The following is a 12,691-nucleotide window of genomic DNA, read 5'->3' on the forward strand; positions in this document are numbered from 1 at the left end:
AGAGATGGATAGGCGGTTAGGAGCACTGACTGCTTTTCCAGAGGTCCCAGCAAAAAATGGTGGCTCACAACCATCTGTAATGGGATCGATGCCCTCTTCTGGTGTGTCTGAAGATAGCTACAGTGTATCCACATACATAAAATAAATAAGTCTAAAATAAAAAATAAAGGTCTTCAAGGTTGGCAGCAAGAGCTTTTACCTGCTGTGTTCTCTCACAAGCCTGCTTTTTGGTGACAGGATCTTACTATGCATCCTAAGTCTATGGGGATGTATTACTACACCCAGTTTGCAAACTAAATCCAGCATCTCACACAGAGCTAACTAGGTAAGCACTTTACCCTCTCAAGCCCTCCACCCTCCAACCCAGATCCATGCTCTCTAAGTAGTTCTGGCTGACCTGGGACTGTGTAGACCAAGCTGGCCTCAAACTCACAAAATCAGACTGCCTTTGACTCAAGAGTGCAGGGATTAAAGATCTGCACCACATGCCCACCCTGTGTTACTTTTTGAGACAAGGTCTGATTAAGTTGACTAACCAAGCCTAAAACACACTGCAATGTCAGGTATTAGTGCTTCCTTTCCACCTTGTTTGGTTTGTTTTACCAATGCATAAAACAGACTAGTTGGCCTAAGACCTGCCAAGGGCTCTCCTGTCTCCACCTCCCAAAGTTGAGTAGGAATACTGGAATTACACACTTCAATGCCTAGGTTTACATGATGGCACATGCCTGTAATCCTAGAACATGTGAGGTGGAAGAATGATCAAGATCATCAAAATGTCTCAACTTTACAGTAAAAATGTACCTAATTAGGCAACGGTAATATCCATCTCCAATTTTATTCTGTGACCATGAACATAAGCTACTCCTGGAACGTGGTCAACGAATGGAACTGTGTGAGATTCTGAGTGCTTCTTATGACCTCAGTTTCTTAGAATGGGTTCTCCTGCTCCTCCCAAGTGCAGCTAAACAGTTTACTCATTATTGTTGTTACTCGATTAAATGTGTAAACTATCCACACTGGTTAGCAGTCTTGTGATCTTATACAGCTTGAACTCATGAGAACTTTACTCATATGGTTTCTCTTCACCCTCAGAGTATAAATTATTCAGAGTATAAATGCTCTGAATAAAGTTGCTATTTAATGAGATTTTTGTCTCCTTCATTTAACAGGTCCCACAGACTAGAATGGTAAATATGCTACCATGCCCAGTCACCTCATATTCCAGAAGCCACCTGGTTTTTCTAGAAACATGCACCCTACTATCCAAGACTTGGAAAATACTACATTTTTTTCTTTTTATATCCACTGCTCTTTTCTTTAGGATTTTTTGGGCAACCAGAGCTTATAACTGACGAAGAATACTTCAATTATAGACAAGAAAATACAAATTAATTAAAAAATCAGTCTAAATAAGTACCATGGAAAACTATTTCCCAAATAATGGAATGGCCAGATGTGGAGCACCTGGGAGGCAGAATTAGGTGATTTGAGTTTGAAGCCAGCCTGATCTACAGAGCTAGTTCTCAGACAGCCAGGGCTACAGAGGGGAAAGAAAAAAATGGATGGGGGAGGGCTTACAATGACCAGCTAGGAGGTACAAACTTACACCTTTAATTCCAGAATTTGGGAAGTCAAAGACTGGTAAATCAAGTGAGTTGCATGGTGAGATCCTGTCTCAAACAGAGGCTTACAGATGAAGCTGGAAATTATAATGGCTAAGTAAGTATCTTGCCTAGGCTCATACAAAGCCAACTGGCAGAGGCAGCTCAGAAATCCATTCTAAGGAGATTCTAGCCATCACTCTCCAGGAGCCTGATTTAAAGCTGCGGAAATCTGACTAACAAAAGAACATACCCTTTCAAATTCTGATTTCTCCTTAGGATCTGTCCACAATATGGCTAACAGCTTTTCACCAACCAAATAGTCAAGTCATGGAAATCCAGGTTCTCGAAAAGAAATGACTCTTTCATATACTTCCTGGTGGTCTACATCCAGATCTAAATAAAGCTTTTCTAAAATAAAAATTTTAAAAACACATTTTTGATACAAGGTCTCACTATGAAGACTAGGCTGTCTGTCCTCAAACTCACAGATTTCCTGAATGCTGAGGCTAAAGGTGAATGAAACATTAGGCTCTGTTAGAGCTTCCTGAAGGAATGCTGGCCTCGCTGAGCTTGGTGGCACATCCTGGGTTCCCCAATTTAGGAGTTTTCAGGAGGATCAAAAATGGGAGTCTAGGGCTGGAGAGATGGCTCAGAGCACTGACTGCTCTTCCAGAGGTCCTGGAGTTCAAATCCCAGCAACCACATGGTGGCTCACAACCATCTGTAATGAGATCTGATGCCTTCTTCTGGTGTGTCGGAAGACAGCTACAGTGTACTTATATATAATAAATCTTTTTTTAAAAAAAAAGTGGGAGACTAGCCTGGGCTACACTGCAAGCTGTTGCCTAAAAATACAAGCACACAAGAAAACTGAGTCCTGACCTTGTTCAAAGGGTCAGTGTGTTATTTTCTTAATGTCAGAAAGTATTCAAGACGTTAAATATGACTATATCTCACAGAGGAATGGTACAGAATTAGTACTTTTTCCAAGAGTCAAAGTCATCTTCAGAACACCTGCCACTCCCTATGAGCTAGCTTCCAAGACTCGGCCACATACAAAGCGATGATGATTCTTGGTCTAAGGTTGACAAGAACACAAAAATGTGGCTAGTCTAACAGATCTTTAACTCCAGTTGTAACACTTGGCCCTCAGTGGTCATTTATTAACTACATTTTCGAAGAAAACTTCTTGGCTGAAAAATATGAATCAGCAACCTGTTTAAAAACTCAGCAGCGTCCTCAGCATGGTGGTGTAAGCCTTTAATTCCACCACTTGAGAGAGGCAGAAGCAGGGTGAGTTCGAGGTCAGTCTAGTCTCCATAGTGAGTTCCTTGACAGCCAGGACTACGAAGTCTAAAAACAGCAAACTTGACACTGCATCTGTCCTAATAACGGCACGTAGCCACCAATTACATGGGGTTATCTAAAGTTAGCTTACTTCAAAAAGTAAGTAAAGTTTAGTTTCTCAGATATACTAACTACATGTCAACACTAAACAGCCATACTGAACAGGAAAGGTCTAGAACGTTTTCGTCGCGACATAAAGTTCTATGAGACAGAGTAACTAACAGAACTAAGGCGAGCTCGTCCGAGAACACTACCGCCTCTCTTGAGGCTAGACCAGTGGCGTCGGGCGTGACCGCACGTCTCTCCGCTGCACCCTGTTCCTCAGGAGATCCGCGCGGACACAGAACCCACGCGCAGGGAGGACCTTTCACAGGACGGGCGTTAACAAACAGTGCACCAGGCGCTGCAAAAGCTCCCAAACACGATATAAATCAGGAGCCTCCAAGGTGGTGCGTTTTCCTGGAGCGCCCAGAGGGGCAGGCCCAAGTGCACCGGCGCCGGCGGGCCAGAGGCGCTGGCCTCCGACCTCTCGGTGAGCTAAAGAGGCAACGAGGAAGAGAAACCCAGGAAAGACACCAGGCGCCCCACGGCGCCGGCTGTTGCCTCCGGGAGTGTCTCTAGGACAGCGGGGAACATCGGGACCTGGGACGCCCCGGCCTCGAAGGCGGCGGCGAAGGCGGAGCCCCGACCGCGCCGGAGAGGCGCGCGGGGATCCCCCCCCCCGAGGCCAGTCAAGAGTAAACAAGGCCTCGACTCACGCCGCGCACTTACCGGGAGCCGCGACCTCGCGGCCGCAGAGCTCAGGCCGGCCAGGCCAGGTCAAGCCGGACCAAAAGAATCTGACTGAGGCGAAGCGGCAGCGGAGGCGGCCGGCGGACGCGGGTCAGGCCCGCGCTGCTTCCTCTGGCAGAGCCGTCCCCGCAGCTCCGGAAGTGTTCTGCGCAGCGCGTCACTTCCGGTAGGGGTCGGCCTGCGGTCGTCGGTGAAGCTAACAGGCTTCTGACAAATGCGTAGACTGAGGGATTGATTCCTCGCGGTCCTAGGTTGAGATCTACCGGGCCAAACTACTGAGCGTTCGCTTTTGAAGGAATTTATAGACATTTGTTTCCTGCTTTAGCCTACCAGCGTCTTTGAGATATATATATATATTATATATGTAAAATATATATGTTATATATATACTATATATAATATATAATATGTTATATATATACTATATATAATATGTTATATATATTGTTATATATGTTAGATATTATATATGTAATATATATTTTAGATTTTCTTAACATTTATTTTGTGTGTACCACAGCTTGTGTGTAGAAGTCAGGACAATTTTCAGGGGTCAGTTTTCTCCTTCCACCATGTGGGTTTCAAGGATCAAACACTTGTCAAGCTTGTCAGTAAGCACTTTTTACCCACTGAGCCATCTATTAAATTGAGATATTTTTAACTTTTCTTTCCCTGTCTCCTCACTTCACAGCATGAGAAGACATTCTGACAACACTGGAGTAGGTAAAAGGATCATAGTTTCCAAGCAACTATGGTTTGACCTGAGCTATACTCGGAATTTCTACGTTACATTAGGAGGAAGTTCTGGCCCATGAGCATGGTGTTTTGGCTTCTCGTGACACTGCCTCACTAGCCTCCGACTTCCACTCACCTCACACGACCGATATTTTTTGTTTTGGTTGGTTATATTTAGATGCAACTTACTATATAGCCAAGGCTGGTTTGTCTTGCTGCTTGACTACCAGAACCAACGATTCATACATCTTAAGTGTTTTCGCTGTACAATTTCTACCCACAATATAGACTGTCGTTAGGACTCCAGTCCCTTTCTAGTACTGGTCACCAAGTCTCGTGAACTGATAGGAGGCTACTCAAGTAGCAGCTACTTTGAGGTGTTTACACTGGAGTGAACCAGTGCTGCTATGAGGTAAATGTTTGCACAGATCTGTACATAACTTATTTCTACCTTTCTCCAGTGTATTGACATTCAAGAGACCCAAGAAAATGAAGCAGAAAGAAAAAAACCCATACAATAGACTCTTATGTAATTCTTGGAAAAAATATAACTTGGGAGACTTGGTAGTTGACTGGGCCAGTAAGCTCTTGCTGCTCTCTCTGGAAACCGGAGTCCCATCCCCACTATTCATAATGTCCTGTAACTCAAGCTCCAGGGGATCTGAAGCCTTCTCTTGACCTCTTTTGGCACATATACACATAAACAAGCAAACAAAATATTTTTGAGAAAAACTCTCACTGTGAATCTCTGAATAACCTGAAGCTCTCAAACTCACATTTGTGCACCCCCATGCTCTCAGCTTAAAATATATATAAATTTGAATCGTGTACCAAAATCAGGGGTAATCAAATGTGGAAAGTCTCTAATCTAGAGTAAGAATTAATAGTTCATGGGAGGCAAAGACTGGGGAAATCCCTGCGTAGTAAGTTTCAAGCTGCCCAGCAAGGCAGCTGGGGTACATAATCAGTAATTACCTTTAAAAAAAAAAGTTAAAAAATAAACAGGGCTGGAAAGATGGCTCAGCTGTTAAGAGCACCAACTGCTCTTCTAGAGATCCTGAGTTCAATTCCCAGCAACCACACAGGTTCCCAGCAACCTGTAATGGGATCTGACACCCTCTTCTGGTGTGTCTGAAGACAGCTGTGGTGTATTTAATACAGAATAAGTAAATCTTTAAAAAACAAACAAAACAAAAAAGCTTGTGCTATTTGCTTTTACCAAGAAGATTCACTCTGTGGAGAACCTCAATCGATAAAATGTGTCCATTAAATTGGCCTGTAAGCAAGCTATTTTCTTGATTAGTGATTGATGTGGAAGGTCCAGTCAGCACCCCTCACCAGGTGGTCCAAGTAACATAAAAGAGAAGGCTGAAGCCAGGGAGTAGTGACACATACCTTTAATCCCAGCACTTAGGAGGCAGAGGAAGATCTCTCTCTGAGTTCCTGCAAGGCCTGCCTGGTCTGTGAATCAAGTTCCAGGACAGCGAGGGCTACACGGAGAAACCCTATCTCAAAAAAAAGAAAAAGAAAAAAGGGGGGGGGGGGCCTGGAGAGATTCCCAGCAACCACATGGTGGCTCACAACCATCTGTAATGGGATCTTCTGATATGTCTGAAGAGAGTGAGAGATTAATTTAAAAAAATAAATCTTTAAAAAAAAAAAAAAAGCAAGCAAGCAGGAGCCAGCACGCTGGCTGAGCAGTCCGTGAGCTCACGCTAGCAAGCAGCGCTCCTCCTCTTACCCCTGCTTCAGTTCCTGCCTCAAGTTCTTGTCCTAATTTCCTTCCATGAGGGACTATAAGCTGGAAGGTGAGAGAAATTTTTTTCCTCTCCGAATTGGTTTTAGTCATGGTCTTTATCACAGCCATAGAAAGCAAATTAGGACAAGCCGTGAACGTGGGTACTTGAGTGGACAAAACCTATATGTAAATCATGGTACCCGTAAAGGATTCAAATCACATTTTTCACAACTAATTTTCAGGTATCACTTTGAATTCTTGGTAACAGTTCCACTCCAGTGAGTACTTACATCTCCTGCCCCACATGGGCATATATATATCCATATATATATATATATATATATATATATATATATATATATATCCACCAAAACTAGTAAGATTGATGAAGCTAAGAAGGGCATGCTCGGGGTTGGGGATTTAGCTCAGCGGTAGAGCACCTGCCTAGCAAGCACAAGGCCCTGGGTTTGGTCCCCAGCTCCGAAAAAAAAAAAGAAAAAAAAAAAGAAAAAAAAAAAAAAGGGCATGCTGACAGGAACCGGATATAGATCTCTCCTGAGAGATAACAGCCAGAGCATGTCAAATACAGAGATGAATTCTAGCAACAAACCACGGAACTGAGAATGAGACCCCCGTTGGAGGAATTAGAGAAAGGATTGAAAGAGCTAAAGGGGCTTACAACCCCATAAGAACAACAATGCCAACCAACCAGAGCTTCCAGGGGCTAAACCACTACCGAAAGACTACATGAACTGACCCAAGGCTCCAATTGCATATGAGAAAGAAAGAAAAAGAAGAAGCCTTACACCTGCAAATTACAGAACGTAGGTGCTCACGTATCAGGTCCTATTTTATATGAGAGACTTAGTGGAACCTTAGATTTTGGTTTTGAGTCCCGGGACCATTCCAGCCCCCTTTCACTGCAGGTACTATAGGACAATGGCCCTCAGGACTCCAATTCTTCCCACATGCACAGACTCGATAGTGACTAAGAGTACTCCTGCTCCAGCAGAGGACCTGAGTGCAGTTCCTAACACCCACATGTAGGTTCAGGACTGCTTTTTTCTACAGGCTCAAGTCCAAACACGGAACACATGTTCTCACAAACGCTCACATACATACTAATATTTTTCACAAGTTTAGATTCCCTCTCAAGCTCCAGCATTGTAACATAAAATGGCTCACCTACAATCTCCTGAGTTTGCATGTGCCATAGCATAGGTACATATATGGCTTTACCCCAAAGTTTGAATCGACACCATGAAGTTCAATACAGTTTTGTGGCATGGTCCTACACCTTAAACCTGGCCAAGGAAACCAAAGAGCTGAAGGAGGGCTACGAGCGCCATGAGACAACACTGCAAGACAGTACATCTTTATTGCTCTGCAGAGATCTGCTCAAAAGGGTGGGCTAATACCTAGTGATTGTTATGTATGTGATAACAGGAAAAGTATATTAACAGCAGGAATCTTTCCTAAAATGATTTTCTCCTGAGCCTTGCAGACCATCTCAGGAGGATTACCTGAGTTATTAGCTTGTCCTATGATGGCTCCTAGTGTGTGTGTGTGTGTGTGTGTGTGTGTGTGTGTGTGTGCGCGCGCGCGCGCATGCCTGTGTGTGTAATTGGATCTCTATGAGTTCAAGGCCTGCCTAGTCTACAGAGCAACTTCCAGCACAGCCAGACATAGAGAAACACTGTCTCAAAAAACAATAAAAAACTTTTTAAAAATTGAAACAAACAAACAGCATATACAAAAAAAAAAACAACATATAGACATATATAGTGGGGAGAAGAAATGGACAGGAGAAATGGCTCAACACTTAAAAGCATTAACTATTCTTATAGAAAACCTGGGTTTAGGGGCTGGGGATTTAGCTCAGTGGTAGAGCGCTTACCTAGGAAGCGCAAGGCCCTGGGTTCGGTCCCCAGCTCCGAAAAAAAGAACCAAAAAAAAAAAAAAAAAAATTAAACAAACAAACAAACAGTGAGACTTTATCAAAGCCAGAACAGCAAAGATGACACGTTTAATCCCAGCAATCCAGAGGCTAAGAGAGAAGGATTACTAGGAGTCTGAGCCCAGCCTGAAACACACAGCAAGTATCAAGCCATCAGGGCTACGTTTGTAGACCAAATATACCAAAACAAAACAAAAGCCCTACCTATGGACACAGGAAATGGTTCCTTCTGCAGGTCATAAGCAACACCCTCTCCTGGTCTCTCAGACGAAGAGTCTCTAGAACTGGGAGGGTAATGGCCTGTGTTTAAGCCACTCCAATAGAACAATGAGGAAGAAACCTAACTGAAGTAGAACTAATGGTCACTCCGGAAGGGGAAGATTTGACAAAAGGATGCTCACAAAAGCAAGGCCTGACTATCGAAGGCCTTTTGCAGACACAGCTAATAATAGCTCCTGATACCATAGTAGCTGGTTTAGGATTGGAGTAGCAGCAAGAGATTCAATGACGCTGGGAGAACCTGAATCTTGGCCTCCACCTAAATCACCAATATAAGGATCAGGTCAGACAGAAAGGGTGGACCTGCCCTTGTAGGCACAAAGTTCCTCTCCTCTCAAAAACTAACTAAATAAATAAACCCTACTTTAACTCTTCATTTCTTCCTTCCTTCCAAACAAAAATAGCAACCGACTCCGGTTGACTAGTTGGCTGTTTACTTTTGTGTTTGTTTGAGAAAAGGTCTCTCTGTGTAGTCCTGGCTGGCCTCAAACTCACAGTTGCCATCTTCTTTGCCTCCTGATCGCTGGAATTAAAGACATGAACTAACACGCCTTGCCTGCTCAGATTTCTTCCTGTTGTTTTTAAGATTCTTTTGATTGTTACGGGCCTGGAACGGGCTATGTTAAGAGTACAGAGGACCCGTGTTTGATTATGATTTCCAGCACTCACTCACAGGGGTGTTTTACCTGCATGCATGTGTGCACCAAGTTTGTGCTTGGTACCTAGAGAGGCCAGAAGGTTTGGGATCCACTGGAACTAGAGTTACAGACGGCTGTGAGCTGGCATGTGGGTGCTGGAAATTGGAACTAAACTCAGGTCTTCTGGAAGAGCAGCCAGTTGCTCTTAATTGCTGAGTCATCTCTCCAGCCTGGCTGTTCGGTGTTTTCATCTGCTGCTGGTAGTCCTTCTGGAGAGCCAAGTGTCACCTGATAGACAGGCCTTGAGTGGGTTACTTGCTCCCCATGGCTTGCTCAGCCTGCTCTTTTATAGAATCCATGACCACCGGCCCAGGGATGACACCACCCACACCGGGTTGGGCCCTCCCCCATCTCCCCTAATTTAAAAAAATGCCCAATCTTAAGGAGGTCTTTTCTTTTCTTTCTTTTTTTCTTTTTTTTTCTTTCTTTTTTTCGGAGCTGGGGACTGAACCCAGGGCCTTTCGGTTGCTAGGCAAGTGCTCTACCACTGAGCCAAATCCCCAGCCCAGGAGGTCTTTTCTTAACAGACATTCTCTCCTCTCAGATGACTATATTTTGTGTCAAGTTGACATCAGACTAGCCAGCACTTCCTCCTTTTTCTCCCCTCTTCCTCTTTTTGCCTTTATTATTCATTTATTTATTACTTTAGAGAGGCTCTCATGTAGCTTGGAGTGGGATCTAGAAACTCGAATGCACCGATGGAAACTGTGGCGCACATCTTGTCTCAGGACTTTACTGCTGTGAGGAGACCACGTGACCAAGGCAACTCTTACGAAGATAAACATTTAAGTGGGGGTGGCTTATAGTTTCAGAGGTTCGGTCCATTATCATCATGACGGGAGCATGACAGTGTGCATGGCAGATGTGGGGCTGGAGGAACCAAAAGTTCAACATCTTGATCCGAAGTCAGCCAGGAGACTGGCTTACACTGACTGGGTGGGTGGAGACCTTGAAGCCTGCCTCCAACAAGCCCACACCTCCCAGGAGTGCCACTTTCCATGGGCTAAGCATATTCAAGCCACCACGCACCTGCAATCCCAGCACTTGGGAGGCAGAGGCAAAAGGATCAGCAGAAGCTTAAGTCTGACCTGATCTAAATAGCTAGTTCTAAGCCAGCCAGGGCTATATGCCAAAGGACCTGTCTCAAAAACAAACAAAAATGCCTAGTCCGGGGTTGGGGATTTAGCTCAGTGGTAGAGCGCTTGCCTAGCAAGCGCAAGGCCCTGGGTTCGGTCCCCAGCTCCGAAAAATAGAAAAGAAAAAAAAAAATGCCTAGTCCTCCTCCTCTATGTCCCATGTTCAAGCATTGCAGACAGACATGCTCTACTATGCCTCATGTATGGGGCAGATGTGTGGGGGTGGGGGGAGTTGACAGAGTTGCATGAGCCCGGGTATAGGTATGGACCCCAGAGATGCACTTAGAATCCTTTATTACTCTCTGCCTCATTCCTTTGAGACAGAGTCTCTTCCTGAACTGGGAACATGAGTTTTTGGGCTGGGCAGGCAGCCAGCCATCAACTCCCAGTGATCTCTGACTCCGCTTCCACCCACCTACCCAGCCACCCACTCGAGGTTACAGGCACTCACACAACCCCGTTCGGCTTGTTCTGTCTGTGCTGCAATCAGGTCCTCGAGGCTGTGCAGCAAGCTCTCTTAACCACCGGGCCAAATCTCCAGCCTCCCTCCTCCACCTTCCAGTCCACAGGGGCTCACTATGCTGCCCACTATGGCCTTTAAGTGCCCATCCCCCAGAGTTTTCAAAGTTCACACAACCACGCGTGGGTATTGCTCTTTTCCTGCGTCCCTCTAACCAGTTGCCAAGCAGCCACGTTTTCAGACATTCTCTGAGCACCGAAGCGCAAGGAGACTGATAGATACTGTTTCTCCTGGTGCCTCTGCTTCCTATTTCTTCCTCTGCCATGTTTGCCTCTTGCCTTCCCTATCCCTAACCTGGGATGCTATCATTAACTCAGCTGGCTGTTCTGTTCCCGTCTCCCCCTGAAATAAATTGATTCAGTGAAGACAGATTTTCCAAAACAAATCTGATTGTGTCACTGTTGTATCTGAAATTCCTCCACGGTACCTCATTACCTCCTAAGAAAAGAATTGGGTGGGCTGGAGAGATGGCTCAGTGGTTAAGAGCACTAGCGGCTCTTCCAGAGGAACTGGGTTCAATTCCTGGCACAATAGAACGTCTAAACTGTCTATAACTCCAGTTCCAGGGCATCTGAAACCCTCTCATCAATGTGCATAAAGCATAAAATTAAATTAACTTGTATATTTGTATGGTTTTTTGTATATTGTTCCAACCCGCTTGCCCTCCATTCTCCCATAAGTCTTTGGGACCTCCATCACTTCCTGGTTCTAATGTTCCTGACTCTCCCATCCCTTTGGAAACCCTTGCTTATAATGACTGCAGATTCTTTGGTCTCCTACGTCTTGGTTACTTCTTTATTTTTCAGGCCCTTCCTCATCTATCTGCTCTCTAAACACTGGAAGGGAAAGGGTTCCAGGGGTTCTGAGGGCTTCCACTCCCTTGATGATCTAATTTCACTGGTTAATATTGAATTTAACCACCAGCCTGAGCCTCTTTTCAGAATCCTGGATCAAGAGCTAGAGCTATTAATAGAAATGTCAAACTAATTATGTCTAAAATGTCCTCTAACCTGCTTCACCCATCTCTTCCCCAACCTCACTTAAAGATGACATCTTCTCTCTAGTTGCTAAGGCCAAAAACATTAGCATTGATCTGTAAGTCTCTCTTATAAAACTTTTTCTAAAAAAAAAAAATTTCATTTTTATTTTATGTTTTTGAGTCTTTGCTTCCATGAATTTATATGTGCCTGGTGCCCAAAGAGGCCAAAAGAGGGCATTAGATCTCATGGAACTGTAGTTTCAGACAGTTCTGAGCTGCCACGTGGGTGCAGGGAACAGAACCTAGGTACTCTGTAAAAGCAGCTAGCTCTCTGAACTGCTGAGCCATCTTGCCAGCTTCTGCACATGGGTGGTGAATGGAATGAATTTCCATTTACTAACAGGTCCTTTGGGTTTTCCTCTCACCATCTGACCACTCTTCATTAATGACTCGGCTATGTGGTAGTCCAAACCAACATTTCTACTCACAACCTTTAACTTTCTCGACCAGCAGTTAACAGGGATCCTTTTTTTTTTGTTTGTTTGTTTTTAAATCTCATCTCAGATTGCTATTCGCCATCCAAAACCTATCATAGAAGAGATTCACAGTGAGGCAGAAAGTTCCTCCTGATGAGTATTTCTTCTCTGTCCTCCCCAGCTACTCCACTACCCCACCCCAACCCTCCCCCACCCCTGTGGTTTCTCAGACTTGAAACACAGGTCATCTCAGAGTTTTTGAATTTTCTTTATTTTCTGCCAGAAAGGTCCTTCACCTCTTTACCATGCCCTACAACTTAATCCTTTACCTTCCTAATGAGATCGTCTTTTGCTTAACTAATTAGTTACAAATTATTTGTCTTGTACACTTTACTTCTCGGATTTATTTTCCTACAGATTGATTTTT

The 12,691-nt window shown here is 44.4% G+C and overlaps 2 protein-coding genes across 5 annotated transcripts in view; both read right to left on the bottom strand.

Annotated features, from left to right (window-relative positions):
* Positions 1 to 3,890, bottom strand: part of Arih2 (ariadne RBR E3 ubiquitin protein ligase 2) — a 59,159-nt gene extending 55,269 nt beyond the window's left edge. The window contains exon 1 of one of the 4 annotated variants that reach the window (XM_008766537.4): positions 3,726 to 3,890. The gene's annotated coding sequence lies outside the window, so the exon portion shown is untranslated. Of the gene's footprint in view, positions 1 to 1,857; positions 1,989 to 3,176; positions 3,637 to 3,725 lie in introns of those variants that run through there. The other 3 variants (NM_001012275.2, XM_006243785.5, XM_039081600.2) reach the window with 3 other exon arrangements.
* The window catches only part of LOC120094262 (uncharacterized), a 44,266-nt gene that overhangs the window by 739 nt on the left and 30,836 nt on the right, over positions 1 to 12,691 (bottom strand). The gene's annotated exons all lie outside the window — the stretch shown is intronic.

Source organism: Rattus norvegicus, chromosome 8 (genome assembly GCF_036323735.1).
Source record: "Rattus norvegicus strain BN/NHsdMcwi chromosome 8, GRCr8, whole genome shotgun sequence".
Lineage (NCBI taxonomy): Eukaryota > Metazoa > Chordata > Mammalia > Rodentia > Muridae > Rattus > Rattus norvegicus.